Consider the following 26,993-nt stretch of genomic DNA (forward strand, 5'->3'; position numbering starts at 1 on the left):
AACGTTGGTGTCTGGGGCTCTGGTAAGAGCAGACCGGTAGGGTGGGGTGGGGTGCCGTGCTCATTTTTTAAAAAGCTTGTTCAGAAGCAAATGTGGGTGGTTTTGAGGTTCGGGGAGTGGCAGGTGAACGATGAGAAGCAAACATCTACAGGGGAGAACTGGGCATCCTAGCCAGCTCAGCGATCCTTCTGGTCTACTCTGGACTCTTCTGATTCCGCTTCTTGCCCTTTCCAGAAGAGGTCACTTACCCTGCTTGCTCCAGTGGGAGCAGCAAACACAGTGCAGGCTCACTCTGCATCTTTCTTGAGTCAGCAAATACTGGTCGAGCACCTAGTATGTGTCAGAGGCTGGATTAACCCTGGGGGGCGCAGAGAGGATGAAAACAAAGTCCCTTTCCCCAGAAGCTCACATCTGGTGGAGAAGAAGCACCTGTAATAATGAGGTGTGGTAAGTTCAGCAATGTAGATGTGGGAAGAGTGGTGGGAGCGGGAAGAGAGGAATTAATGTGGCAGTGATTACTTTTCTTTTAAACAAAGGCATTGCATGAATTTCAGTAGAAACGGGACCCCTCTCTTGGTTTTTTGGCCTGTGAGTAACCCCCATCAGCCTCTCTGCCATCAGCATCAAGGCTGCTGTATGTGCAGAGCTCTGTAAGTTGCAGCAGGGTTGGTGTTTGCAGTGTGTGACCAGATACCAGTAGACACAGACATAGGATGACAACCAAGAGAAAAGAGTGTCCAATGCAGGAGGTCATGCTTTTTGTTTCTTTGATGGATTGTTTTCCTAAGTTCTAGGACCAGGAAGGTTTGGGAGCAGTACGTCACAAAGACAAGGATTCTGGATAGTTCTGAGGGATTCTCAGAGCAGATGAACTTCTGCCTTCATCTCCTTGGGGTCCCTGACCTGTCTGTGCTTGTCCCAGCTCAGTTCAAAAGGAAAGCTTTGAACTTGGATGTCTCTAAATGGATGGAATAAAGGAAATCTAAAGCTATTCCAACCAATGTGTTCTGGGAAATAAAAATCCAATCTGACGGATTTTTTTTCCTGGACAAAATCTATGGTGGGTGATAGAAAAATGGTAGAATGAAGAACTCTTGTGTTAGACATGTTGCCAGAGATGCGTCTTACATGCGTCTTATAACCTAAACCATCACTAAGGTATTTAAAAAGCAGATGGGCACACTTCAAGGACTGTGGGTTTTGATACTCAAACAGACTTGGGTAAGTGTCTTATGCAGGTTTCTTAGCCTCGCTTTGAGCTTTGGTTTCCTGAGATATAAAATGGAGATAACTGGAATTCTTCTAATATAATTACATCATAAGTGCTTAAAAATATGTGTTTATTGGGAAATGATCATCATATATAAATTGCTTGACACAAAGTAGGTGCTTAAGAAATGGCAGTTCATTTATTGAGTACCTACTATGTGTCAGCAAATGCTCTATGTGTAGGGATACAGAATTGAATTAAATAAAGTCCCTCAAGGAGCTTAGCTTGTGTGTGTGTGTGTATGCAAGATAATGGACCAATAAATAACAAGGTAATGATTCATTATAGTGGAGAGAAATAAAGCAGAGTAAGAGGAACAGGGAGTCTTGCCAGAGGGCGGGGTGAGGATTGTTACTGTTTAATATAGATTGGTCAGGGAAGGCTTTGCTGAGGAGTGACATTTGACTGGACCTCTGGGGAAGTGAGGAGCAGGCCAGACAGCTGTCTGAGGAAGAGCATTCTGGGCAGTGTAGCAGCACCTGCAAAACCCTGAAGCAGGAGGGAGGTGTGTTCATAAGAAAACCCAGAAAGAAGTCCAGTGAGGCTGCGGGTGAGTGAGCGAGGGGATCAGCAGTAGGATTTGAGGTCAGAGGGGTAAGCCGGCAGGCTCACTGGGGTATTGCCTCTCATGATTTCTATTTGTTGGTAAGATTAAAATCCTGAGCACTTGTGGAAGGAATTGGATGACATCCTACACTCGATGTTTAGAAGAAAGCTGGTTGGGAGACATAGGTTCCTAGGTCACTCAGCCTGAGCAAATGCAGCCAGCAGAGCCATAAATCTTTCCAAGGTGATGAGAAGCTCAGTGCAAAAGTGTTCAGCAATCTTTCATCCAGATCAAGGACTGTTTTAGGGCTTCTTTTGAACCTTTCCCGCGCAATGAAACAAAGGGCCACCTTTACTGAATAGTGCTGCAGCTGTTGTCCTTGCTAGTTTTTAGTCTGTATTCTTTGAGGATGAAAGTAGTTTCTGTGGCTATGGAAAGATGTTAGAATCAACTGGAAATACATTGACTGTTGGTGCTCCATGGGATGCATGTACATGATATTATATGGTGCACTTATTTGAGACTTCCATCTTGTAGGCTGAATACAAAGACCACAATTTGCTTCTCCACCCCTCTGGGACTTCATTCCTCTAAAGCAGGGGTCCTCTACCTCTGGGATCTAATGCTTGACGATCTGAGATGGAGCTGATGTAATAGTAATAGGAATAAAGTACACAATGAATGTAATGCGCTTGAATCATCCTGAAACCATCTCCCCTGCCTGGTCCATGGAAAAATTGTCTTCCACGAAACTGGTCCCTGGTGCCAAAAAGACTGGGGACTGCTGCTCTAAAGAGCATGGTTTGCGCAGAATTACTGTTACCAAGGGGAAGAGTGTGAGGGGAGGGAGGACAGATAAAGTAGGAGTTTGGGATTAAAATACACACATTGTGCTTCCCAGGTGGCGCTAATGGTAAAGACTCCGTCTGCAAGGCAGGAGATATAGGAGATGCGGGTGTTATCCCTGAGAGAAGGGCACAGCACCCCACTCCAGTTTGCTTGCCTGGAGAATCCCATGGACAGAGGAGCCCGGTGTGCTGCAGTCCATGGAGCTGCAAAGAGGCGGACACGACTGAGCAACTGAGCACATACATGCACTATTACAGATAAAATAGATAAATCACGAGGACCTATTGCATAGCACAGGGACCTGCATTCAGTATCTTGTAATAACCTATAGTGGAAAAGTATCTGAAAAAGAATCTATCTATCCATCTATCTATCTATCTCATATGTATCTGATAGAATCACTTTGCTATACACTTGAAATCAACTGGACCCAATTACAAAAAAATAAAGAGCATGGTTTTGGGGATTTGAGAGCTTCCCCCCATGACTTACCCTAGTACTGCGGGACTGTTGCAGTGTGTTTTGTGGATAGAAATGGGGTTGGATGCCTGAGAACCTGGTCAAAGTTTCTGTGAAATAGGATGTGACAAGGTTGGGTCCTGGCTGGGTGGCTGGCTGGGTGTTCCCCAAGTTACCCCTTTAGAAGGTGACTTTCACCTCTGTGGATTTTTTTTCCATCCGAGGTCTTGCTGCCTCAGAAAACCAATCTGTCTCTCTGGGCTGCATCCCAGTGACCTTGCTCAGCCCAGTCTGTGCATTTGCAATGGCTGAGACCCTGTGTGGTGTGGCGGGGTGTCTTCTTCTTGCAGATCCCCTTGGTGACAACCACATCACAAGGAGAAGTTTCCTGATGAGCATGTGTTCAGAGCAGAACAACTGAGATGCTTCCCCTGGGGGCTGGTCACACACATTAGGGCTGACCTTACCAAGGGGACTACAGGACAAACCTCCCTACAACTTAGCGGCTTAAGACAGCAACTTTTTCTCATTTCCTCACATGTCTATGGGCTGGCCAGGCAGTTCTTTAGGTCTGAGTTGGGCTTGATTCATCCCGGCTGGGTTTGTTCATGTGATTTTTGTCTGCCCTTGGAGTGGCTGAGAGCTGGCTGCTTGAGGGTGGCCTTACCTGGGGGAACTTGGCTCTACTCTGGGTAGTACCACATTTTCCAACAGGCTTGCCCAACATGTTCACATAGTATCCCTGGAATCCAAGGGAGAGTAGAAACTTGCCTGATCTCTTGAGGTCTAAGTTTATGCTTGGCACACTGTTGTTTCATCTTTGTCTGTTGCCAAAAGTAAGTCACAAGGCCAGCCCAGAGTGAAGGTGTAAAGAGTCTGCCTGCAATGCAGGAGCCCAGGGTTCGATCCCTGGGTCTGGAAGATTCCCCTGGAGAAGGGAATGGATACCCACTCCAGTATGCTTGCCTGGAGAATCCCATGGACAGACGAGCCTGGCGGACTGCAGTCCATGGGGTTGCAAAAGGTTGGACATGACTGAGTGACTGATAGTTTCTCTTCAACTCACAAGGCCAGCCCAGAGTGAAAGTGTAGGGAATAGAATACACTTAAAAAATTGGTTACTCATTTGGCTGTGCCAGGTCTTAGATACAGCATGTGGGATCTTTGACGTTCTGTTGTGGCATGTAGGGTCTAGTTGCCTGACCAGGGATGGAACCTGGGCCCCCTGGATTGCAGAGTCTTAGCTTCTGAACCACCAGGGAAATCCCTGGCGTACACTGCCTGATGGAAGGAGCTACGAAGGCACACTGCAAAGAGCATGGGTATGGAGGGAGGAGGGGAATTGGACTGTCTTTGCATTCAGTCTACCATAGGGACGTTAATATTTAAAGTCCCCTTGACTAAGGCTCCTTTTTTCCCAAATTCTGCTTGAATGGACAATGCCTGAAACTTGCCCTTTTCTTTTTCTCTGCTGTTCTCTGTTTCCATGGCTGATCAGCTTCAGACATATGAATCTTTAGATAGCCATTCATCCACCAAATATTTACTGAGTGTTCCTTACATGCCAGGCATGGGCTTCCCAGGTGGCATAGTGGTAAAGAATCTGCCTGCCAATGCAGGATGCACAAGAGACGCAGGTTCAATCCCTGGGTTGGGAAGATCCCCTGGAGGAGGAAATGGCAACCCATTCCAGTATTCTGTGCCTAGAAAATCCCATGGACAGAGGGGCCTGGCGGGCTACAGTCTGTGGGGTCACAAAGAGTCAGACGTGACTGAGCGACTGAGCACACACACAGACATGTGCCCCAGTCAAGGTGGCAAGGGCCATCCTCATGATGCGTTCATTCTAGTTGGGGAGATGGTATGCAAATAAGTAAATATGTATTATGTGATGAGAGGACATTGAGTCGGGAGAGCAGGATGAGGAGTGCCTGGTTGAGTGGATGAGGAGCAGGATGAAGGAAGGGGTGGGAGTGCTCAGGGTGACATGAAGGAAGAGAGTCAGCCAAATGGATATTTGGGGAAGGACCCTTCTAGGCAGGGAAAGTGCGAAGGCCCCGAGGAACAGTGTACGGGTGTATCCTGGGAACAGAAAGGGCGTTCATGTAGAGAGGGTGAGGATGGAGAAGGTGAGATCAGACAAATCCCTGAGAGCTGGGTGATACAAGGTTATCTAGGGCCTTGTGTGGACTGTGGCTTTTACTCTGAGCGTGATGGGAAGCCAGTGGAGAATTTTGAGCACTCGCTGACATTATCTGATTTAAGCTTTACAATGATTACCTGAGCTTTAGACCTCAGAATAGACTTTTGGAGTTAAGGGTGAAAACAGGGAGATAAAGTCAGGAGGCTACTGCAGTGATCCAGGCAAGAGATGGTGGTGGTTTGGACCAGGGTAGTTAGTGGTGATGGTGAAAAGTCATCAAATTACAGATAAATTGCTCTAGGGATTCAAGGATGACTCTACATATTTTGACCTGAGTGACTAGAAAGAGTGGCCCTTTACTGAAATGGAGAAGGAAGAGTAGTGGGCTTTAACTGGACATCCAATGGGAGATGCTAATTTGATAGTTATATGTGTGGGTCTAGAGTTGAAGGAAGAGGTCCTAGAAGGAGATATAAGCTTGAGTATCGTTAGCATTTTTAATTTGTCTCTTCAGGGAACCCAGTCACTGCTGTACCACCAGTGCTCTGCATATTGCTTGGCACATAGTCTGTGCTCAGTGAGTATTTACTGAATGAGCGAATGGAGTCATTCAATCACTGGAGGTGACTGCGGATCTTTGTTTCAGTGGGTCTTGAAGTGTAACTCCCTGAAGTTATCCTTTTTCTTTTCAAGGTCTCATGAGAGCCTTATTGTGGATCCCATGGACTAAAAACAGACTTTAAATGTGAAGGCTCCAATTGCTTATGTCTTACAGAAAACAATGTGTGATGACAAGTAAGAAGGAGAAACAAGTGGAAACCAAAAAATAGCTCATGCTTTCAAAAAAGGAGACAAAATCCTGCGGGAGAGGAGGCTGCAATTCAGAGGTGTGATGTTCTTGGGTTATTATTGTACTTCTCTTAATTTAAGATTAAGCAGAAGCAGGAAAGAATCTTGAAAAAGGAAGATGTTTATTTAAATCAATTTTGTGCCAAGTGAAAGAGTGTCACCAGCTTGCTTGAAAAATCCCACATCTACAGCATCTTGTGTCATCTGTTCCTGTTTATAAAAGGAGAGAAATCAGCAATAGTCTTATAGGAAAAGGGGAGGAACAGTTATGGGGTTTAATTGGTGTGACTTTAATTGGAGAAGGAAATGGCAACCCACTCCAATATTCTTGCCTGGAGAATCCCATGGATGGAGGAGCCTGGTGGGCTACAGTCCATGGGGTTGCAAAGAGTCGGACACGACTGAGTGACTTCACTTCACTTCACTTCACTTAATTGGAATGAGTTCATTCTCAGACTCCAGGTGCTGACCATTTCCTCCCCATGGTGTGACTGAATGTGTGTGAGTGTGAGTTTTGTTGGTAGTGATATTAGAGGGGGTGGGAGTGAGGGAAAAAGGTAGGTACTGCAATGGTAAATGGTTTCCTGTTTGTGTGTGTGTGTGAGACAAGGAAAGACAGAGGAAACAGTGGGAAAACAGGAACGAAAGCTGAGAAGGAAATATGAGAAAGGGATATCCAGTTGGCCTCGTTTGTACGTGTGGATACCAAGCGGGACCATGTTGGAGACTGGATGGAGCGGTGGGATTTGGGATCAAACAAAACTTGGTTTGAACTCAATGTTCCTTACTTTCTAGCTGTATAAACCTTAGCAAGTTATTTAATTTCTCTGAGCCCTGGTTCCTTCAGTTATAAGATGATGATGGCATGATGATGGTGGTGGTGGTGGTGATGAAGTGATGATGGTAGTAGTAATAACACCCAAGGGGTCTGCAGTTTCTTTCATGCTCTTGTTCTTGGAAATATGTTGGTCTAAATACTGATTAAAGAATTACTGAGTGCATGCTTCGTCATCAGTTGTGTCCGACTCTTTGTGACTTCATGGACCATAGCCCACCAGGTTTCTCTGTCCATGGGATTTTTCAAGCAAGAGTACTGGAGTGGGTTGCCATTTCCTCCTCCACGGGATCTTCCTGGCCTGGGGATCAAGCCCATGTCTTCTGTGGCTCCTGCTTTGCAGGTGGATTCTTTACCTGCTGATCCACTGGGGCTTCCCAAAGCATTACTACATCTAATGAAAGAATTGGAAGTTCTAAGTGTAGAGAGAGTTTAAAACCTGTCATTTAATGTTGCCAGTGCTGATGAGATTATTTGCATGAGGCCCGTGGTGTTCAAAATGAGACACGTGGATAATAATCAGACTTATGAGCTAGAGACTTCTGAGGTGCCTCAAAGGGACACCAACCTTCCATTCTCTGCAATAGGCCAACCCCCCAGCTCAGCTCTGCATTGTCTCATACTCTGTTAGAATTCCTTGATCAAGGTTTTTGAGTCATTTGGATTATGTAGGTGCAGAAACTCTCCATCAGATGCCTCTGGGTTTTGCTCCCATAAAATCTGCCCCATGATGTTTTCTACTGGAAAATCTGCTATTCTCCCTGCTCCAGGTACATAGTAGGCACACAATACGAGTTATTTGATTCATGAATGAGTAAATGCTATTGTGGTTGCTTGGTTGGCAGAGGCTCCTTGGTTTTTCCTGTTTGAGCTGGACAAGACATGACGATGTGAGAGACAACGCTGAGTTTCAGCTGCCAAGGGCTTCCCAGTTGGCGCGGGTGGTAAGGAATCCGCCTGCCAATGTAGGAAACATGAAAGATGTGGGTTCGATCCCTGGGTCGGGGTCAGGAGGATCCCCTGGAGGAGGGCATGATAACCCACTCCAGTATTCTTGTCTGGAGGATCCCATGGACAGAGGAGCCTGGCGGGCTACAGTCCATGGAGTTGCAAAGAGTTGGACACGACTGAGTGACTAACATACAACACACAGCAGTGAATGGTTTCTCTCTGTCCCACCTCCCTGCCTTTGCTGCCATTCTGGCCTCCTCTGGATCAAGGAGCATGGACTCAGGTTTCTCTTGGGGCTCTCAGATGCTTCAGGAGCGAAGACCAAAGCTCCATTGCTGTCCTGACCATGGATTACAGTTCACCCACTGTGGCTCCTGCCCCAGTGAAAACCTGCACCATGGATTCCCTCCTTCAGCAGCCTGTGGTCCTATCAAATTTCTCTGTTTCTATGGAAGCTCCTGTTCCACCCACTTCCTGTTTCCTTCAGTCTTTCGAGCTTGCTTCTGTCCAGGGCAGCAGTGGGGAGAATAGCATTAACTTTTTTCTTTTCCCCAAAAGGCAACTGAAAATTCTCCCTGAACTAGAGACTCTGTGTGTGTGTTATCGCTCAGTCATGTCTGACTCTGCGACCCCATGGACTGTATCCTGCTAGGCTCCTCAATCTATGGACTTTTCCAGGCAAGAATACTGGAGTGGGTTGCCATTCCCTTCTCCAGGGGATCTTCCCGACACAGGGATCGAACCCTGATCTCCCATATTGCAGATTCTTTACCATCTGAGCCACCAGTGAAGCCCAGTGACTCTGTAACCCTCAGAATTAAATTGAACTCTTTTAGGAGCTAGAACATATAGGCCATGTCTTCTCTTCCATTCCCACTTTATAGATGGGAAACCTGAGGTCCAGAGCGAGGAAATCACAGATGAAGATACTGTTGGACAAGTGGTGGAACAACCTCATTTCTTTCTCTTCCCTTTCTATGTACATGCAGGAGAAGGTAATTTGGCCAGACTTCTGGGGCCTTCTTGCATGTCCGGATCTAGCAGTTGGCTGTTCAAGCTGGGAGCTGGGGACCATTAACTGCTTCATACATCAAACCCAGATGATGCATGCGTTGGCAGGAGCTCTGGCACCTAAAAGTCACGTCAGCATGGGGGAGATGTGTGTATTTCACACATGTATTTTCATGGCTCCCCATTACTGAAACCTGCCAATGAACACATGTCTGTCCATCAATACCTCCAAATGTACAAATTTGTTTTAATGAGTATTTCATAGGCAGGTTCCTTTGGCTTCCCTGTTGGCTCGGACGGTAAAGAATCTACCTGCAATGCAGGAGGCCCAGGTTTGATACCTGGGTCTGGAAGATGCCCTGGTAAAAGGAATGGCAACACACTCCATTATTCTTGCCTGGAGAAGTCCCTGGACAGAGGAGCCTGAGGGGCTATAGTTCCATCCAGTCACAAAGAGTCGGACACGACTGAGTGACTTTCACTTTCACTTTTCATAGGCAGTTTCCTCTTTGGGCCCAGAACAAGTTCAGGACAGTGGAAGGACTTACTTGGACTAGAGGATCTTAGTGTTTCAGAGCTAAAGGGACTGTAGGAATCTAAACTCCCTACAAGGCAAAGACAGGAGCTGAGTCTAGAGAAGGAAATGACTTGTTTAAGGTCCTACAGTCAGGGAACATTAGAGAGAGGACCAGAGCCCAAGTCAGGCCTGCAGAAACTCAGTTCATCTGAGTAGAGAGCAAAAGAGACCACGATCACAGCAGCATTATTTACAAGGTCTGGAAGCAACCTAAGTGTCCATCAGCGATAGATGGATAAAGAAGCTGTGGTACATGCATACAACGGAATACTACTCAGCCTCAGGAACAAATGAAATCTTGCCATTTGCAACAACATGGGTGGACTTGGATGGTATTATGCTTGGAGAAATACATCAGCCAGAGAAAGGCAAATACTGTATGGTGTCATTTATGTGTGGAATCTAAAAAAGAAAACCAGCTAGTGAATATAACAGAAAAGAAACAAACTCACAGATACAGAGAATAAATGAGTGGTCCCCGGTGGGGAGAGGGAAGTGGGAAGGGGCCAGAGAAGGGCAGGAGATTAAGAGGCACAAACTGCTGGGCATAAAATAAACAAGCTACAAGGGTGTGTATTGTGCAGCACAGGGAATATAGCCAATACTTTATAATAACTGTCAATGGAGCATAAGCTTTAAAAATTGTGGATCACTGTGTCTGCTCCTGAAATTTATATAATCTCGTACACTGCCTGTACCTCAATTAGAAAAATTAAGAAAAAAAAGAGAGCACAGGAAACGAAGCCTGGGTGTCCTTCATGCTGAGAAGCCTTCTGCAACATGACGGCTGGTTCCCCCAGGCAGCTGAGAGCCTGGGCGGCTCCCCTGCAGCTTCCTCTGAGAAATCCTCTGGGGGTTTCCCCTGCCGGTGACCCAAGCGCAGGCCCAGTGAGCGGACTCCTGGTCTGCCCATGGCCCCTGCTCTCCTGCCAGGCACAGGGTCTGACCGTGGCCTCTTGCCTGATGGGGGACGCAGCAGATGGTGCTGATCGGAGCCCAGCTGGCACGTGGGCGGCTCTAAGGGAGCAGAAACGGCCTGGCGGGGAGGGGCCTGCTCCAGACCAGAGTCCCAGGCGCCCCCAGGACAGGGCTAAAGAGGTCACGGCCATGTCAGGAGCTCCTGACCTTGGCCCTGAGGGCTGAAGGGACTCTGTTCCACTCCTGTGCGCCCCCCTCACCAGGATGAGTGATGAAGGCAGCCCACCTATGGTTGCTTAAATGTCTGTGGGTTACTGGCGGCTGCTTTGAGTATTTTTCAGCAAAGCATAAAAATTAAGCTTGAAGGAAAGGGAAGATCTGGGAAAGCAGAGTAAACGTGGTAGCTTCAAAATTAAAGTGGTAGTACAGGGAACTCTCGCTCAATGTTACGTGGCAGCCTGGATGGGAGGGGAGTTTGGGGGAGAGTGGATACATGGATACACCTATGGCTGGGACCATTTGCTGTCCACCTGAGTCTATTACAGCAGTGTCAATGGGTTATGCTTCAATATAAAACAACAAGTTAAAAAATGAAAGTAGTAAGAGGATAAGCCCACGTGGAGTGGTGAAGAGGTCGATTAGAAAGGGTCAGAGCAGGAATTTCCCTGGTGCTCCAGTGGCTAGGAGTCCGAGCTTCTAGTGCCGGGAGCCCGGGTTTGATCTTGGTCAGAGAACTAGATTCCACAAGCCGCAACTAAAAAAATCCTGTATGTGGCAACTAAGGCCTGGTGCAGTCAAATAAATAAATAAATAAAAATATATATTAAAAAAGACAAAAAAAGAGAAACTGTCAGAGCAGCATGGAAACAGGATGGGATGCTGAGCTGAGCTCTCCTCTCACTCCCCACGATGGGTGACTTTGTCTTCATTTGGGGGTCCCAGCCCATCTCTGGCAGAGAAGCTGTGCCAGCTCCCTGCCTCACATCACGGGGTTGGGGGCCTCCTGTTTCCACAGTGACCCAGTGTAGGGGACCAGGTAGAGCTCTCACAGGCCAGGTTATTCCCATCAGGTTTCTCAGGTTCATCCGTGTCACTGCCAGGTTGATGTCCTGGGACTCAGCCCATTTTCTCCAGGCATATAAGGTCTCTTCTGGCTGACTTGGCCTTCCAATTATTCCTGGATTCTTGAGCTTCTTAGAGAGGGTAGAGAAAATAAAGAGTCCTGGAGTCAGTCTCTCCTGGGTTCCTGGCCTGGCCTTGCTTCTTCCTCAGTTGAGATCTTAGGTGAGTCATTTAGCAATGCTGGGCCTCAGTTTTCCAATCAGTAAAATGGGAATGATGATGGTCTTAACTACTCTGTAGAGTCACTGATGGAAGATACTATTAGATGCTGCATCCTCAGTCCAATGACTAGTTGAGGTCCATTTACAGCAGCAGCTGCTTGAGCCTGTCACCTCCAGATTTCCTGTGCACACCACCAGATTCCCTGCAGCCTGCTCAGGGCTCTCATCTGCTTCCTCTGCTCTCACACTGGGGAGACAAGAAACTGCTTAGGACTTGCCCATTTGGGAAACAGAGGGGAAAGTCATGCTGGTGTTATAAGAATCACCTTCAGCATTTGCTCAGCACCTCATATTTCAACAGCAGTGTCCTCACAATAACCCTCAAATAGGCAGCTTATAAGTCTGTTTTATTCTCTTACAGATAAAGAAATAGAGACAGCAGAGTTTAATCTTACAGCGAAGTTAGCTTTATACTGAGGACCCACACAGATGCATTAGATGTGGTTCCTCGAGGAGCTTGTAGTTTGATCATGTGACAATAATGATGATTATGATGTTTATATGATTTCATTTCATTTCATTCTTCCAGTCCCTGTGAAGTGGGAGTTTATTGTCTCCATTTTGTCATGGAGTAAACTGAGGTTCAGAGAAGTTGAATAAGTTTCCCAAAGGTTATTATTGTTGTTCAGTCTCTCAGTAGTGTCCAACTCTTTGTGACCCCATGGACTGGAGCACACTAGACTTCCCTGTCCTTCAGCATCTCCTGGAGCTTGCTCAAACTCATGTCCACTGAGTCAGCGATGCCATCCAACCATCTCATCCTCTGTTGTTCCCTTCTCCTCCTGCCTTCAATCTTTCCCAGCATCAGGGTCTTTTCCAATGAGTCGGCTCTTCACATCAGGTGGCTAAAGTATTGGAAGTTCAGTTTCAACATCAGTCCTTCCAATGAAAATTCAAGGTTGATTTCCATTAGGATTGATGGGTTTGATCTCCTTGCAGTCCAAGGGACTCTCAAGAGTCTTCTCCAATACCATAGTTCGAAAGCATCAATTGTTGGCTCTCAGCCTTCTTTATGGTCCTGTTATCACGCCCATACATGATTACTGGAAAAACCATAGCTTTGACTAGACAGACCTTTGTCGGCAAAGTAATGTGAGCATTGATTGAAGGGGAGAATGGATGCAAATGCACGGTTGCTTAACCTCAGAACATGTTCTTTGCTGTGAGCTGTGTTCCCTCCCCACCAAGTCCATGAAGGCTGGTTAGGTGCAGCAAAGAACCTCACTCCATGACCTTGACTCCAGCCTCTCCTGCTCCTGTTGCTACAACCCACAGTCTCCTAAAGGGAGTTTGCAAATATCTGGCTACTTCCTAATGGGCTTAAACCAGGAACTGGATCCAACTGGATTCCCAGCCTCTGAAGCTATTTTCCTACAAGGTCTTATAAGGGCTGCAGTGCCTAGGCTCTGCTGTTGGGAAGCTCATTAATTAATTATGAGACTACAAGGTGAGATGATGATGTCACAGAGATATAAACTGAGTGAATGTTTGTGGGAGCATGGACTATAAGCAATGATTATTGCTGCATAAGGAGAGAAGACTGAGGGCCAGAAAAACTACTGGACAGGGTGAAGGGACATTGCTTAACTGGGCCTTGAAGGATGAGTAGGAGTTTTCCAGAAGGGCGCTGGGGAGGAGAATGGTATTCCTGATAGAGGAGATAGTTTGAGAAGTAGCTAGACCTGAGAGTCTTCACTTGATTTGGGAACAAACAAACTGGTATGGTGAGGTGGCTTTGGCTGGCAGTTGAGGACGGGTGAAGGGGATGGTGGAAGGTGGCATGGACACACACTGGAACCTCTTGGGGTTTTTCTAACTTTTGTTGGAGTATAATTGGTTTACAATGTTTTTTTGGTTCCTTTGGGGAGTTTAAATGTTATTAGGAGTGCAGAGGGGGGAAAACCTCTCAAAATCCACTAACATAGTCAGAAGAGCTGATTGTTGTCTTGGCTTCTTGAAATGGTCCTTTGAATGTTGAGATAATTATTGTCCTATGCTTCATCCACAAGGCTTGGCCGTGTGTGAACTGTGTGGATCAGAAGTCTGATATAGTGTCCATCACAGACATCCATCCAGTTAGAGAGATAACAACTGTGGAAACTGTGATTGATGTCTTGGAGATCTTCAGTGCACAGAAAGATCCAAGATAGCGTGGAAAGTATTTAAGAAATATAAAGAAGTCCTAGACCATACTTTCCAGAACAAACAGAGCAGAAAGTTCTGTTTTCTGGATTTAGAGTAGAGGAGAGAGCTGTAAGGGGACCAAGAGGACCAGCAATCTCTTTATTAAACCTGCTTCCTACTCTTCCTGGGCACACAGACTCCATTTCCCAGCCTCTTTTGCAAGATGCGACAGATCTGTTGATGTGATGAGAATGGGTGTGATGGGTACCACTTCCAGGGCCGGCCGGTGAACTTCCATGTGCCCTCCTCCAAGCTCTTTTCCCATCCACTGGCTGGCCCTGCTTGGTGTTGTCTCGTGTGCAAGAAATAAGTTCTGCTTATGTTAAACTACTGACATTTTGGAGTTTGTTAGAGCAGTTAGCCTACTTTCACCAATACAAAGCCTGAAATTTTAATGAGTAATTCCTCTTAAGCTTATGGGAACACATCACAGAGGATCAAGAGTGTTTCTTGCTAACATAAAGATGAAAAAGCTACCTCTGGGCTGACTGCTGGGTTGTCTGTTTCATGTGAGCTTTGGTTTTAATTTTAAAATTTATTGTATTCCTATTTATTAACATCTGTTTTAATATTTAAACTTATTTTTAATAGTTAAAATAGTTATACTGCACAGTATTTTAAAAAGTCCAATAATTTTAGATAGGTAGAATCACTGTATGATTCAGCAATTCCACTCCTGGGCATATATCCAACAAAACTGCAATTCAAAAAAAATATATGCACCCCTATGTTCATAGAAACACTATTCATAATAGCCAAGACATAGAAGCAACTGGACAGGGACAACTTAAATGTCCTTGGACAGATGAATGGATAAAGAAGATGTGATATATATTTTATATATGTGTGTGTGTGTGTGTGTGTGTGTGTGTATGTGTATACACAACAGAATAGTACTCACCCATTAAAAAGAATGGAATAATGCCATTTGCAGCAACATGGATGTAACTAGAGATTATCATGCTAAGTTGTTGCCGTGGTTCAGTCACTAAGTTGTATCTGACTCTTTGCCACCCCATGGACTGCAGCAAGCCAGGCTTCCCTGTCCTTGATTATCTCCTGGAGTTTGCTCAAACTCATGTCCATTGAGTCACTGATGCCATCCAACCATCTCATCCTCTGTTGCCCCCTTTCTCCTTTTGCCTTCAATTTTTCCCAGCATCAGAGTCTTTTCCAATGAGTCGGCTCTTCACGTCAGGTGGCCAAAGTATTGGAGCTTCAGCTTTAGCATCAGTCCTTCCAGTGAATATTCAGGACTGGTTTCCTTTAGGATTAACTGGTTTAATCTCCTTGCTGTCCAAGGGACTCTCAAGAGTCTTCACCAGCACCCAATTTGAAAGCATCAATTCTTTGGCACTCAGCCTTCTTTATGGTCCAGCTCTCACATCCATACATGACTATTGGAAACACCATAGCTTTGACTATATGGACCTTTGTCGGCAAAGTGATATCTCTGATTTTAAATTTGGTCTAGGTTTGTCATAGCTTTTCTTCCAAAGAACAAGTATCTTTAAATTTCATGGTTTCAGTCACCATGTGCCATGATTTTGGAGCCCAGGAAAATAAAATCTGTCACTGTTTCTACTTTTTCCCCATCTATTTGTTGCGAAGTGATGGGACTGGATGCCATGATCTTAGTTTTTTGAATGTTGAGTTTTAAGCCAGCTTTTTCACTCTCCTCTTTCATCCTCATCAAGAAGCTCTTTAGTAAGTCAGAAAAAGAAAGACAAATGCCATATGATGTCAGTTATATGTGGAATCTAACTATGACGCAAATGAACCTATCTGTGAAACAGAAACAGAATCATGGACAGAGAACAGACTGAGGGTGACCAAGGGGGAGCCGGTTGGGGGAAAGGTGGAATGGGAAATGGGGGTTAGCACATGAAAGCTTTTATATATAGAATATATATGTGCTGAATTATGGAGTAGTTCATCTAGATTTATTATTGAGCAGATGGTCCGCAAAGAGTCGGACACGACTGAGCGACTGAACTGAACTGAACTATGTAAAATTGATGGTGGTGGTGGTTGAGTCGCTAAATCGTGTCCAACTCTTGCAACCCTGTGGATTGTAGCCGGTCAGGCTCCTCTGTCCATGGGATTCACCAGGCAAGAGTACTGGAGTGGGTTGCCATTTCCTTCTCCAGGGGATCTTCCCGACCCAGGAATTGAACCTGGGTCTCCCACATTGCAGGCGGATTCCTTACCGACTGAGCTATGAAGGAAGCCCCAAATTGATAAAAATCGATAAAATCGATATCTGGTGGGAATTCGTCGTATGATGCAGGGAGCTCAAAGCCGGTGCTCTGTGACAACCTAGAGGTGTGGGAGGGAGTGGGATGGGGTGGGAAGTGGGAGGGAGGTTCATGAAGGGCACGTATGGATGCCTATGGCTGATTCATGTTGGTGTATGGCAGAAACCAAAACAATGTTGTAAAGAAATTATCCTCCAGTTAAAAATGAGTTTAAAAAAAGTAAAAATATAAGAGCAAAATATCCTATATTAACACACACATATATGGAATCTAGAAAGATAATACTGATGAACCTATTTGCAGGGCAGCCATGGAGACGCAGACATAGAGAACAGACCTGTGGACGCAGCAGGGGAAGGAGAGGGTGGGATGAATTGAGATAGCAGCACGGAAACACATCCAAAGCCGTATGTAAAATAGACAGCCAGTGGGAATTCGCTGTATGATGCAGGGAGCCAAAGGAAAAAAAAAAGATGACTTTAAGCTTTTCAAAAAAAAACTCCAACAAATTAAAATATGGCTTTGTTGCCACTGTTTGTTTTCAATATCTATGCAGTTTATACTCAACTTGAGGTCCTTTTTCTTTTTTGAAAGAGTTTTTAAAATTTGCTTTTAGTTGACAAACAATGGTAGTCTAGTTTCTGGTGCTGCTCAATAATGCACCATATGTATTTATTTATCTATTTTTCTCTTTACTTTTTGATTCCCTTCACCCATTTCTCCAATTTCTTCTGTCCCTGGAAGGAAGGAGGACTGTTCTCTGTGTCTGTGAGCATGTTTATTTATTTGTTTAGTAGATTCTCCGTATAAGAGAGAGCTTACAGTACTTTTCTTTCTTTGACTTACTTCATTTAGCATGATGCCATTAAGATGATCACAAATGGCATGGTTTCATTCTTTTTGTATGGTGGCATAATATTCTATTCTTTATCCATTCAACTATCGATGGACGTTAGGTTGCTTTTATATCTTGACTATTGTAAATAATGCTGCAATGAACATGGGGGGTACATATATCTTTTTGAGTTAGTGTTTTCATTTTCTTCAAATAAATACCTAGAAGTGGAACTGCCGGATCATATGGTAATTCTATTTTTCCGATTTTGAGGAACCTATAGCATGTTTTCCATAGTGGCTGTGCCAACTCATGTTATCACCAACAGTGTACAAAGGGTCTCTTTTCCCTACAATCCTCATCAACACTTGTTCTTTCTTATCTTTTTCATAATAGCCATTCTAACAGGCATGAGGTGATAGCTCATTGTAGTTTTGATTTGCATTTCCCTCATGATTAGTGATGTTGAGCATCTTTTCATGTGACTGTTGGTGGTTTTCTTTGGAAAAAAGCCTGGTGTAAGGTAGTGGCCAAGTTTCTTTCTTTTCTATGTGGCTGTCCAGTTTTCCCAATGTCATTTATTAGGAGACTTTCTTTTCCGCAGTGTATATTCTTGACTCTTTTGTTGTAAATTAATTCACCATATATGCGTAGGTTTATCTCTGGGCTCTTTATTCTGTTCCATTGATCTGTGTGTCTGATTTTTTTGCCAATACCAAAAATATACTGCCAATATTGTAGTTTTGTAGTATAGGAAGATGCCTTCATCTTTGTTCTTCTCTCAAGATTACTTTGGCTTTTTGAGCTTTTTTGTGTGGTTTCATACAAATTTTAGGATTGTTTGTTCTATTTCTTTGAAAAATTCTGTTGGAATTTTGATAGGGATTGCATTGAAGTTACAGATTGCTTTGGTCAGTACAGACATTTAATACTGATTTTTCTAATCTGTGAGCACAGCGTATTTTTCCATTTGTTTGTGTTTTCTTCAGTTTCTTTCATTAATATCTTGTGGTTTTCAGGATACAAGACTTTCACCTTCTTGGTTAAATTTATTCCTAGGTATTTATTCTTTCTGATGCAACTGTCAATGGGGTTGTTTTCATTTACAAATGATGCTACTATTTTAAAACATATTTCATTTGTTAGAGCAGTTATAAGTTGACAGCAAAATTGAGAGGAAGATACAGAGATTTCTCATCCCTCTGCTCCCAACATGCACAGTCTCTGCTGTTATAGGATCCCCACCAAAGTGGTACATTTGTTACCACTGATAAACCTACACTGACACATCATGATCTCTCAAAGTCTGTACTTTACCTTAGGGTTCATTCTTGGTGTTTCACATTCTATGTGCCATAGCATTTTAAAGCCAAGCAGCTTGGTTTGATACTTATAGGTTATATAACCTTGGACAAATAGTTTAACTTTTCAGAGCCTCAGTTTTGTCATCTGTAAAATGGTCATAGTAATATCTACTTTCAGCAGTTATTTGGGGTGCATTTATTGAGGAGATGGTGCATTTATTGAGGAGTTAGTGCTTTGCAGACCACATGGCACTCAATAGGTGTTTTCTCTCTGGACTGAAAGCTCCCTGGCAGCCAGCACTGTATCATCTTGTCTATCCCTAAAACTCTGGTGTCTACCAGTCCCTGGCAGACGAGGTGCTCAATGGTTAGTTATTTAGCAAATTTGGAGTACCTTTAAAAAAATTATTAACTCTTGGCTGTGCTGGATCTTCATTCCTGCACGAGAGCTTGCTCTAGTTGTGGTGAGTGGGGGGTCTACTCTCTAGTTGCAGAGCCTCTCATTTCAGTGGCTTCTCTTGTTGCAGAGCATGGGCTTTAGTGCTCAGGGCCTTCAGTAGTTGTGGCTCATGGGCTTAGTCACTCCCCAGCATGTGGGATCTTCCCAGAAGAGGGATTAAACCTATGTGTTCCCTCCATTGTCATCTGGATTCTTAACAACTGGACCACCAGGCAAGTCCCAAACTTGGAATACCTTAAACCAACCTGTGCATTTCAAAGGAGAAACGCTGTAACCCTGGATTGGAGAATTGAGAAGAGTGATGGAGAGGCTCTACCACTTTGGCCTTGGGGCACTGAAGGGTTAATGATCAGCTCACCAGAGGGCTAGAGAACAGGAATTTGCAAGAGAAGGTGGGGGTGCTTTCCGTTTCTAATGTGTGTGCATGAGATTGCTCTATATTTGGATGATGGCTCTCTCATCTGAGGGTTAATCCTCTTTGTCCGAGTCATCCAGCCTGGGGATTAACTGCTTTAAACTCCAAGCCTCACTGTCCCTGACAATGTGAGTTTTGTGTTGCCAAGAACTGGGGCTTTCAGGGGTCAGTTTTTATTGACCCAGCACACAAGGCTCCTTTGTGATCACTAAATCCTGGCCCCTAATACTATGGAGAGAGAGACTGAGGCCCCTTCAGGGGAGGTAACATTATTTCCTGTGGCAGATTTATGATCAGAGCCCCTGTTTCCAGCCTGGAGTTCTCTCTTCTGCTCTGTGCTAGTGTTTAATGAAGGTTTCAGGAGAAGGGGCTTAGCTGAAAGAGCAAAACAATGGAATGGAGTGCTGGATGTAAATTCCATGTTGTGTTCTGGGGAAGTCTCCAGTACGTCTGGGGAAAGTCTGGCCGGCTCCTTTGCTAATAGATGGTCTATTTGGAAACACTTCCAAGGGGCTTGAGTCCCCCACCACTTTTGACTTTGGGTGCCCAGCTCACGATTCCCTTTCTGGGATCAAGAAAATCTGGCTGACCCCACTGGGGTCACATCCCTGTCCTGGAGACCACTCTATGAGTACCACATGGTATGAGGGAAGGGGAGTTCCTTAAAGGGAAATTGAGGATTTGTTACCAAAAGAAGGGGAATTGGTTATTGGTCACGGAAACCCCTGGTGTCTGCCACAGATACTGAGCTGACTTCTCTTGCTTAAATAAAGATTATAAAGTATTAGTTTCGTTGATGTGTATCAAAGACGTTAAAGTCTGGCTATGTCTTTATCTTTCCTTCTTTTCTAAGGGGTTCTAAGTCTACTCTTTGTAAAAAATACTTATTTATTTGGCTGAATTGGCTGTTAGTTGTGGTACACAAGGTCTTCCTCGCATCATGTGGGATCTTTCATTTGCAGCACCCGAAACTCTAGCTGTGGCATGGGGTCTTTAGCTGTTCCATAGCATGTGGGATATTAGTTCCTTGACCAGGGATTGAACCTCTGTTCCCTGTGTTGCAAGGCAGATTCTTAACTGCTGGACCACCAGGGAAGCCTCGTGCTTTCCCTATTCTTGCATTTTAAGAATTAGAATATGAAAAATTCAAAGGTAGATTCCCTCCATCCCTGAAACCCCTTTGTATCTATATTCAACAAATACTGATTGACTGCCCACCATGCTAGGCATCAGGGTTAGTGGAACGCAAGGAAGACTCGATCCTTGTCTTCTGAATTGCTGGCTTGTCTGTAACTTGAAGACCTGTAAGCCCCACTGCTGGCCATCAGGGGTACTAACTTTGGTTAAAAAAGGGAGTGAGTCATTGAATCACACTGATGAGTTATTCTGCCAAAGAACGTGACTTCACATTCTCTCTGCATGCAGAACATCTTGGAAATTGGAAGAGACAAAAAAATCCATCTTGGGAAAACATCTTGCTACTCTGTTCCCCTGAAATGGGGAGAGTGGGTGGCTTTCACTTGTGCTGCTTCTGTTTTCAGGCTGTGAACAAGAACTGGCACTCCAGCCTGCTTTGTTGTTGTGTGGCGGTGTTTGAACACTGGACAGCATATTGCTTTGCTATTATCAGGTTACTTGTATAAGCCTAGCAGCTGGCAATTGTGTAATCGTTTTTAAAAGAAAAAGCAAGAGATATTTGCTTAGAGAGAATTTCTAAAAAGATAGAGATGAGACGTGCCGTGCAATCCCATGCAGAACGTTGGATGACTGCTCTTCACAAAGGCAGGCTTGTTCCTTGGTTAGAATTCCCCATGGGACTTCCCCTCCTCAAAGTTCAGGGATGGGTCATGCATTCTGGAAGGGAAGCCTGTCTCATTTTCTCTGCATGCACTGACAGAGCTGGGAAAGTTGCCTTGGCTCTTGGGATCTAGTCAGTCTTATACTGAGAGCCTTGCAGCTCTGAGTCCAAAGTCAGTCCCAGAGTACAGACCCTGGAGAGCACAGAGCTGTACTTTTCTCTCTTCCTGTTTCATGTTCCCACTGTGGTCGGATGACTGGATTTGAAGCTTGTCTCCTTCACTCCCTAATTGTGCTTAAATGCTCTGTGCCTCAATTTTCTTATCTATACGATAAAGATAATATTAATAGGGCTCTGTCTCATACAGTTGTGAAGAGAAAGAAATTCAATGAGGTACTACAGTGCTCAGGACTTGCCAGGTGGCTCAGCGGTAAAGAATCTGTCTGCTACTGCAGGAGACTTGGGATGGGGGTTCGATCTCTGATTGGGAAGATGCCCTGGAGTAGGAAACGGCAGTATTCTTGCCGAGGAAATCCTGTAGGTAGAGGAGCCTGGTGGTTACAGTCCGTGGGGTTGCAGAGTTGGACACAACTGAGTAACTGAGTATGCATGCACTATAGTGCTCAGCATAACATTGGGCAGATACCAAGTGTATCAGTCAGCTATTACTGCCTGAGAATAATAATGCTGCATAACAAACATCCCCAGATCTCTCAGTGACTGACAAAATGAACTTTATTTATCTCACTCATGAGTTTGTCAGTCAAATAGAGAGGCTCTCCTTCATGTTGCAGGTCAGGTGCAGATCTGCTCTGTGCGTCTCTCATCCAGCTCCTTGGATGCTACAGGCAGCTGCTAAGGATGTGTCCTTCTCACGGCAAATGGTAGGAGGACATGAGAGACGCCTAACTGTAAAGGTAAATTGAAAGCCCCTGTGCATATCCTGTTGCTGACATTTCACTGGCCAAAGCAAACCACATCGCCAAACCCAACATCAATGAAGTGAGAAAGTACACATCTCTCACAGTGGAAAACACTGCAACATTATTTGGCTAAGAGTGTGGATTTGAACTGTATTCTATTGGGAATAATAATTTGAGCCTTACAGCAAGTTATTTATATGACAGGAAGTTGAGTGGAAATTTTGTGTTGTTCAGTTGCTTAGTCATGTCTGACCCGTGGACTGCAGCATGCCAGGCCTCCTTGTTCCTTTCCATCTCCCGGAGTTTGCTCAAACTCGTGTCCATTGAATCGGTGATATCATCCAACCCTCTCATCCTTTGCTGCCCTCTTCTCCTTTTGCCTTCAATCTTTCCCAGCATCAGGGTTTTTTCCCAATGAGTTCATATCAGGTGGCCAAAGTATTAGAGCTTCAGGATCAGTCCTTCCAATGAGTATTCAGGGTTGATTTCCCTTTAGATTGACTGGTTTAATCTCCCAGCTGTCCAAGGGATTCTCAAAAGTCTTCTCCAGCACCACAATTCAAAAGCATCAATTCTTTGGCACTCAGCCTTCTTTATGGAAATTTTCTATCATCCCAGAATAGGCATTCAGAGGGCAAATCTGAAAATATGAAGTTTTAGGCACTCTGATTTTTATAGTGAGCCACAAATAACCAGGGGGCTTCCCGGATGGCTCAGTGGTAAAGAATCCACTTGCTAATACAGGAGACACAGGAGATGCAGGTCCAGTCCCTGGTTTGGGAAGATCCCCTGGAGGAGGAAATGGCAACCTGCTCCAGTATTCTTGCCTGGGAAATACCATGGACAGAGGAGCCTGGTGGGCTACTGTCCATGGGGTTGCAAAGAACTGGATGTGACTGAACACGCATACACAAATAACTGGGGTCCCTCATGACTTTCTAAGAGGTATCACATCTGGCCTTGGAGCCCTCAACTCTAAGCCTCCAGGTCTACATAGGTATAGTGATGGAAAAGAAGACATCATCTATGGAATCTTCACCTGTAGAAAGTACTTGCTTGAGGTGAAGGACTGTTTGCTCCCTATGAAGTCAAGTGAAAGGACCTTGAGAGATTTCCTTGTGCAGACTGGAGATGCTCGCGAAGAGGGACATGGGGCATCTTATACCCGCAGACACTCCACCCCACTGTGGTTCTGCTGGAGTGTATTGAGCTTGGAGGGCTTGATGTGTCCCCTGGAGTTTAAAGCAGTGAAGACACAGAGGGCCTCCTTTGAGTCTGGAAATTTTGGCAGGTAGGAGGCTTAATAGAGTAGACCATACCAGCAGGGAAACATGGATGGTGGTACAGTGCCAAGGGAAGAAAAGGACCTTTTTCTCATCCATTCACTGAGGCTTTGGAAGGTACTGAATGCTCCTTGGGAGGAAGCATAAAGCTTAGGGGAAGAGCAGGCGCCCCAGGGCTGCCTAAACAGTAGCTAAATCACAGCAGGGGAAAATCTATTGGTTTGGCCAAAGAGTTCATCCGGGTTTCCCCATAAGATGCTGCAGAAAAACACGGATGAACGTTTTGGTCAGCCCAATAGTTGAAGTAGTGGCTGGATGCATGGTCAGCTGGAGGGTATGAGCTGGGACCCAGTGGCCCCTCTCTGACATGCTCCTCAGGGCTGCAAGAAGCTAAGGTGAGCTGAGCCTTGCCCCAGGAAAGCAGCATACCTGGGAACCGCCTGCATTAGAGGGGCGGGTATAGACCAGAGCAATGCCGGAAGGGACATCTCCCTGTTACCGTAATTATTGTGGCTCTGCGCCACTCAACGTTCCGGTTTGAACGGACAGAATCGATCTGTGCTGCCTTCCTCCACTTCCGGCCCCTCTTTCTAGCTTCTTCCTGCCTCCCTTCAACTCTGCTTGGAGCCTGGCACATTTCACGCACTGGCTAATCAGCTCTTCCCGTGTGGAGGCAGGGCCCAGGGGTGTGGGCATGCCGGCTGATCTGCTTGGGGCTCCCAGCACTTACTCCTAATCCCCAGCCTGTCTGGCCGGCAGCAGATGGGATCCTCTGTGGGGAGCTCACCCAGGATGCTCCACTTTTTAGGATAAGGTGGGGTCCAAAGCACAAAAATAAAATCCTGCCACTGAGTATATCTTCGCAAGGAGCAAAGGGTTGGCATTTCTAGCGGAATAAGAGTTTCCCAGTGGTGAGCTATTGTTTTTTTTTTTTTTTTTAACGATAAATCTTTTCTTAATCTCAGGGAGAGATTCAGTGGTTAAAGTGGATGAGGGAAAAGGATAAAATGTGCCTGAGGTCTCGTCTGAGTACAAAGTTCTAGTGAGCAATCCATTCATGCTCCTGTTTAGGTCGGGGCCACTTGCTGAGTTGCCTGAATTTAGCAGATGACAAATCCCCCCACTCTGGCTCTGGTTGTTGTAAACTATTATATTAATAACACACAGAATGTGACTTAGTCCAAGACTCATGTTTGCAAGGGAATTTGAAATTACCGAAATCTGTTGGTGAAATTAGAAACTATTCAAGTTTGTCATACAGGTCACTAGTTTCTTTATGCTTACTAATTTTTTTATGATTAACTTGATAGTATTGGCTATTGAATAAGATTTGGAAAATAGTAAAACTTATAAAGTTACTCATACTGCCAAGTTACTTTTCAGAACACGGTGCTAATTTACCCTACGACCAGCAATGTATGAATGCCCCTCAATGTATCCTTGATGTTTAATTATGAAAAAAAATAAAACATGGTCAATTTGTTCATTGAGACAAGATGTTAGTTTTCCTGTATTTGATTTCTAACATGATTGAGCATTTTGCTTATTGACTAATTGTATTTCCTTTCTTTTAAGCATTGTCTTTCCATGTCCTTTGTCCATTTAAAATTGAGTGCTAGTGTTTTCCATATTTGTTAGTAAAAGCTCTGTGTGTATTGAGGTTACTAAATCAGTGACTCATAATTACTGTAATCATGTTCCCAATCTATTTGCCTTTAATTTTGTACTTATATGGTCTTCTTGCCATGTAGCAATCTAATTTTTATGTATTCACATTGCTAGTGTTTTCAGTTAAAATTCCATTCTTTTCATGCTTAAGTTTTTCCTTACCCTAAAATTTCCTTACCCTGTAAATTTGGGCTGGTTTTACCATTTTAATTTTATATGTGAGCTATTAATCATTTTCACTTTATTATGATCTTACGGTGGGAGGTAGGGAATTAATCTCTGTTTTGTTGTTGTTCAGTCACTCAGTCGTGTCCGACTCTTTGTGACCCCATGGACTGTAGCCCGCCAGGATCCTCTGTCTGTATAATTTCCCAGGCAAGAATACTGGAATGGGTTGCCAGGTCCTTCTCCAGAGAATCTTCCCAACCCAGGGATCAAACCTGCTGCATTGGCAGGTAGATTATTTACCACTGAGCCACCAGGGAAGCCCAACTCTATTTTAGTTCATTTTAACTGTTGTTGATCAGTCTTTCAGTACCGCTCAGTGAATACTCCTTTCCCTACTGAGTTGAAAACCCACCTGTATAGTTTGCTCTATTTGATCTCTCTGTCTCAAACTCATGTAATTATTATACTTTTATGTTCTGCTTTAATGTCTAGAAGTACAAATCCCTCTTCAGTCTTACTTTTAAAATGTTCCTTTGGTATTTGGCTCAGATGGTAAAGAATCTGCTTGCAGTGCAGGAGATCGGAGTTCGATCCCTGGGTTGGGGAGATCTCCTGGAGAAGGGAATGGCAACCCACTCCAGTATCCTTGCCTGAAGAATTCCATGGACAGAGGAGCCTGGTGAGCTACAGTCCATGGGGTCACAAAGAGTCGGACACAACTGAGTGACTTTCACTTAGGTATTTTTACCCATTTATTCTTCCAGATGAATTACTGAGTTATGTTGCCAATTGTATTGAGAAGCCAGAGCTGATGTGTTGAATTAAGACTATGCAAACTATGACCTGCTGAATGAGGGGGTACAAACCATCTGCATAGGATTGACAAGTGGCTTCTTCAGCATCTGAGGTTCCACTTTGGGGAAGGGGAACTTCAGGGGTGGTTTTATTAACTTTTTAAAAACTTTACTTTTAATTGAAGGATAATTACAATATTGTGATGGTTTCTGCCATACATCAACATGAATCAGCCATAGGTATACATATGTCCCCTTGCCCTTCAACCTCACTCCCACCTTCCTCCCCACCACACCTCTTTAGATTGTCCCAGAACACCAGCTTTGGGTTTCAGGGGTGGGTTTTGATTGAAAGTGCAGTTTCAGTACGCCTGCACCAAGGAAGCGAGTGGGCACAGTTGTGGTGAGGGGAAGGGCAGTCTTCTGTCCCAGGTCACGATCCAGCAGGAAACTGAGGACAGTGTAGTAAGCACCGATTACTCATAAGGTGGTTGAGCCAGAAGTTGCTAATTTTTCATGGGCTTAACTCTGTGTGGTTATTTTGTTTGTATTAATTAATTTTTTAAAAATTGGAGGATAGCTGATTTACAGTGTTGTATTGGTTTATGCCATATAAGAATGCGAATCAGTCATAACTATATGTGTATCTCCTCCCTCTCGAGCCTTCCCTTCCCCAGCCCACCCCTCTAGGTCATCACAGAGCATCAGGCTGCGTTCCCTATGTTTGGTATGTAGCAGCTTCCCACTAGCTGTCTATTTCACAGATGGTAGTGTGTATATGTCAGTGCCACTCTCTTAATTTGTCCCACCCTCTCCTTCCCTTGTTATGTCCATGGGTCTATCACTACATCTGCAAATAGGTCATTTTTGTAGATTCCATATACATGCATTAATGTATGTTATTTGTTTTTCTCTTTCTGACTTTCTTCACCCTATAGAGCATGCTCTAGTTCCATCCACCTTAGTTCAATTGATTCACATTTGTTCCTTTTTCAGTTCAGTTCAGTTCAGTTCAGTCGCTCAGTCGTGTCCAACTCTCCGCGACCCCATGAATCACAGTGCGCCAGGCCTCCCTGTCCATCACCAACTCCCGGAGTTCACTCAAACTCATGTCCACAGAATCGGTGATGCCACCCAGCCATCTCATTCTC

At 44.7% G+C, this 26,993-nt stretch overlaps 1 protein-coding gene across 1 annotated transcript in view; it reads left to right on the top strand.

The window, feature by feature from the left end:
- Positions 1-26,993, top strand: part of SV2B (synaptic vesicle glycoprotein 2B) — a 242,381-nt gene that overhangs the window by 146 nt on the left and 215,242 nt on the right. The gene's annotated exons all lie outside the window — the stretch shown is intronic.

The sequence above is a fragment of the Moschus berezovskii genome, chromosome 21 (assembly GCF_049115385.1).
Source record: "Moschus berezovskii isolate FMDL1 chromosome 21, NW_MosBer_1.0, whole genome shotgun sequence".
Classification (NCBI taxonomy): Eukaryota; Metazoa; Chordata; class Mammalia; order Artiodactyla; family Moschidae; genus Moschus; species Moschus berezovskii.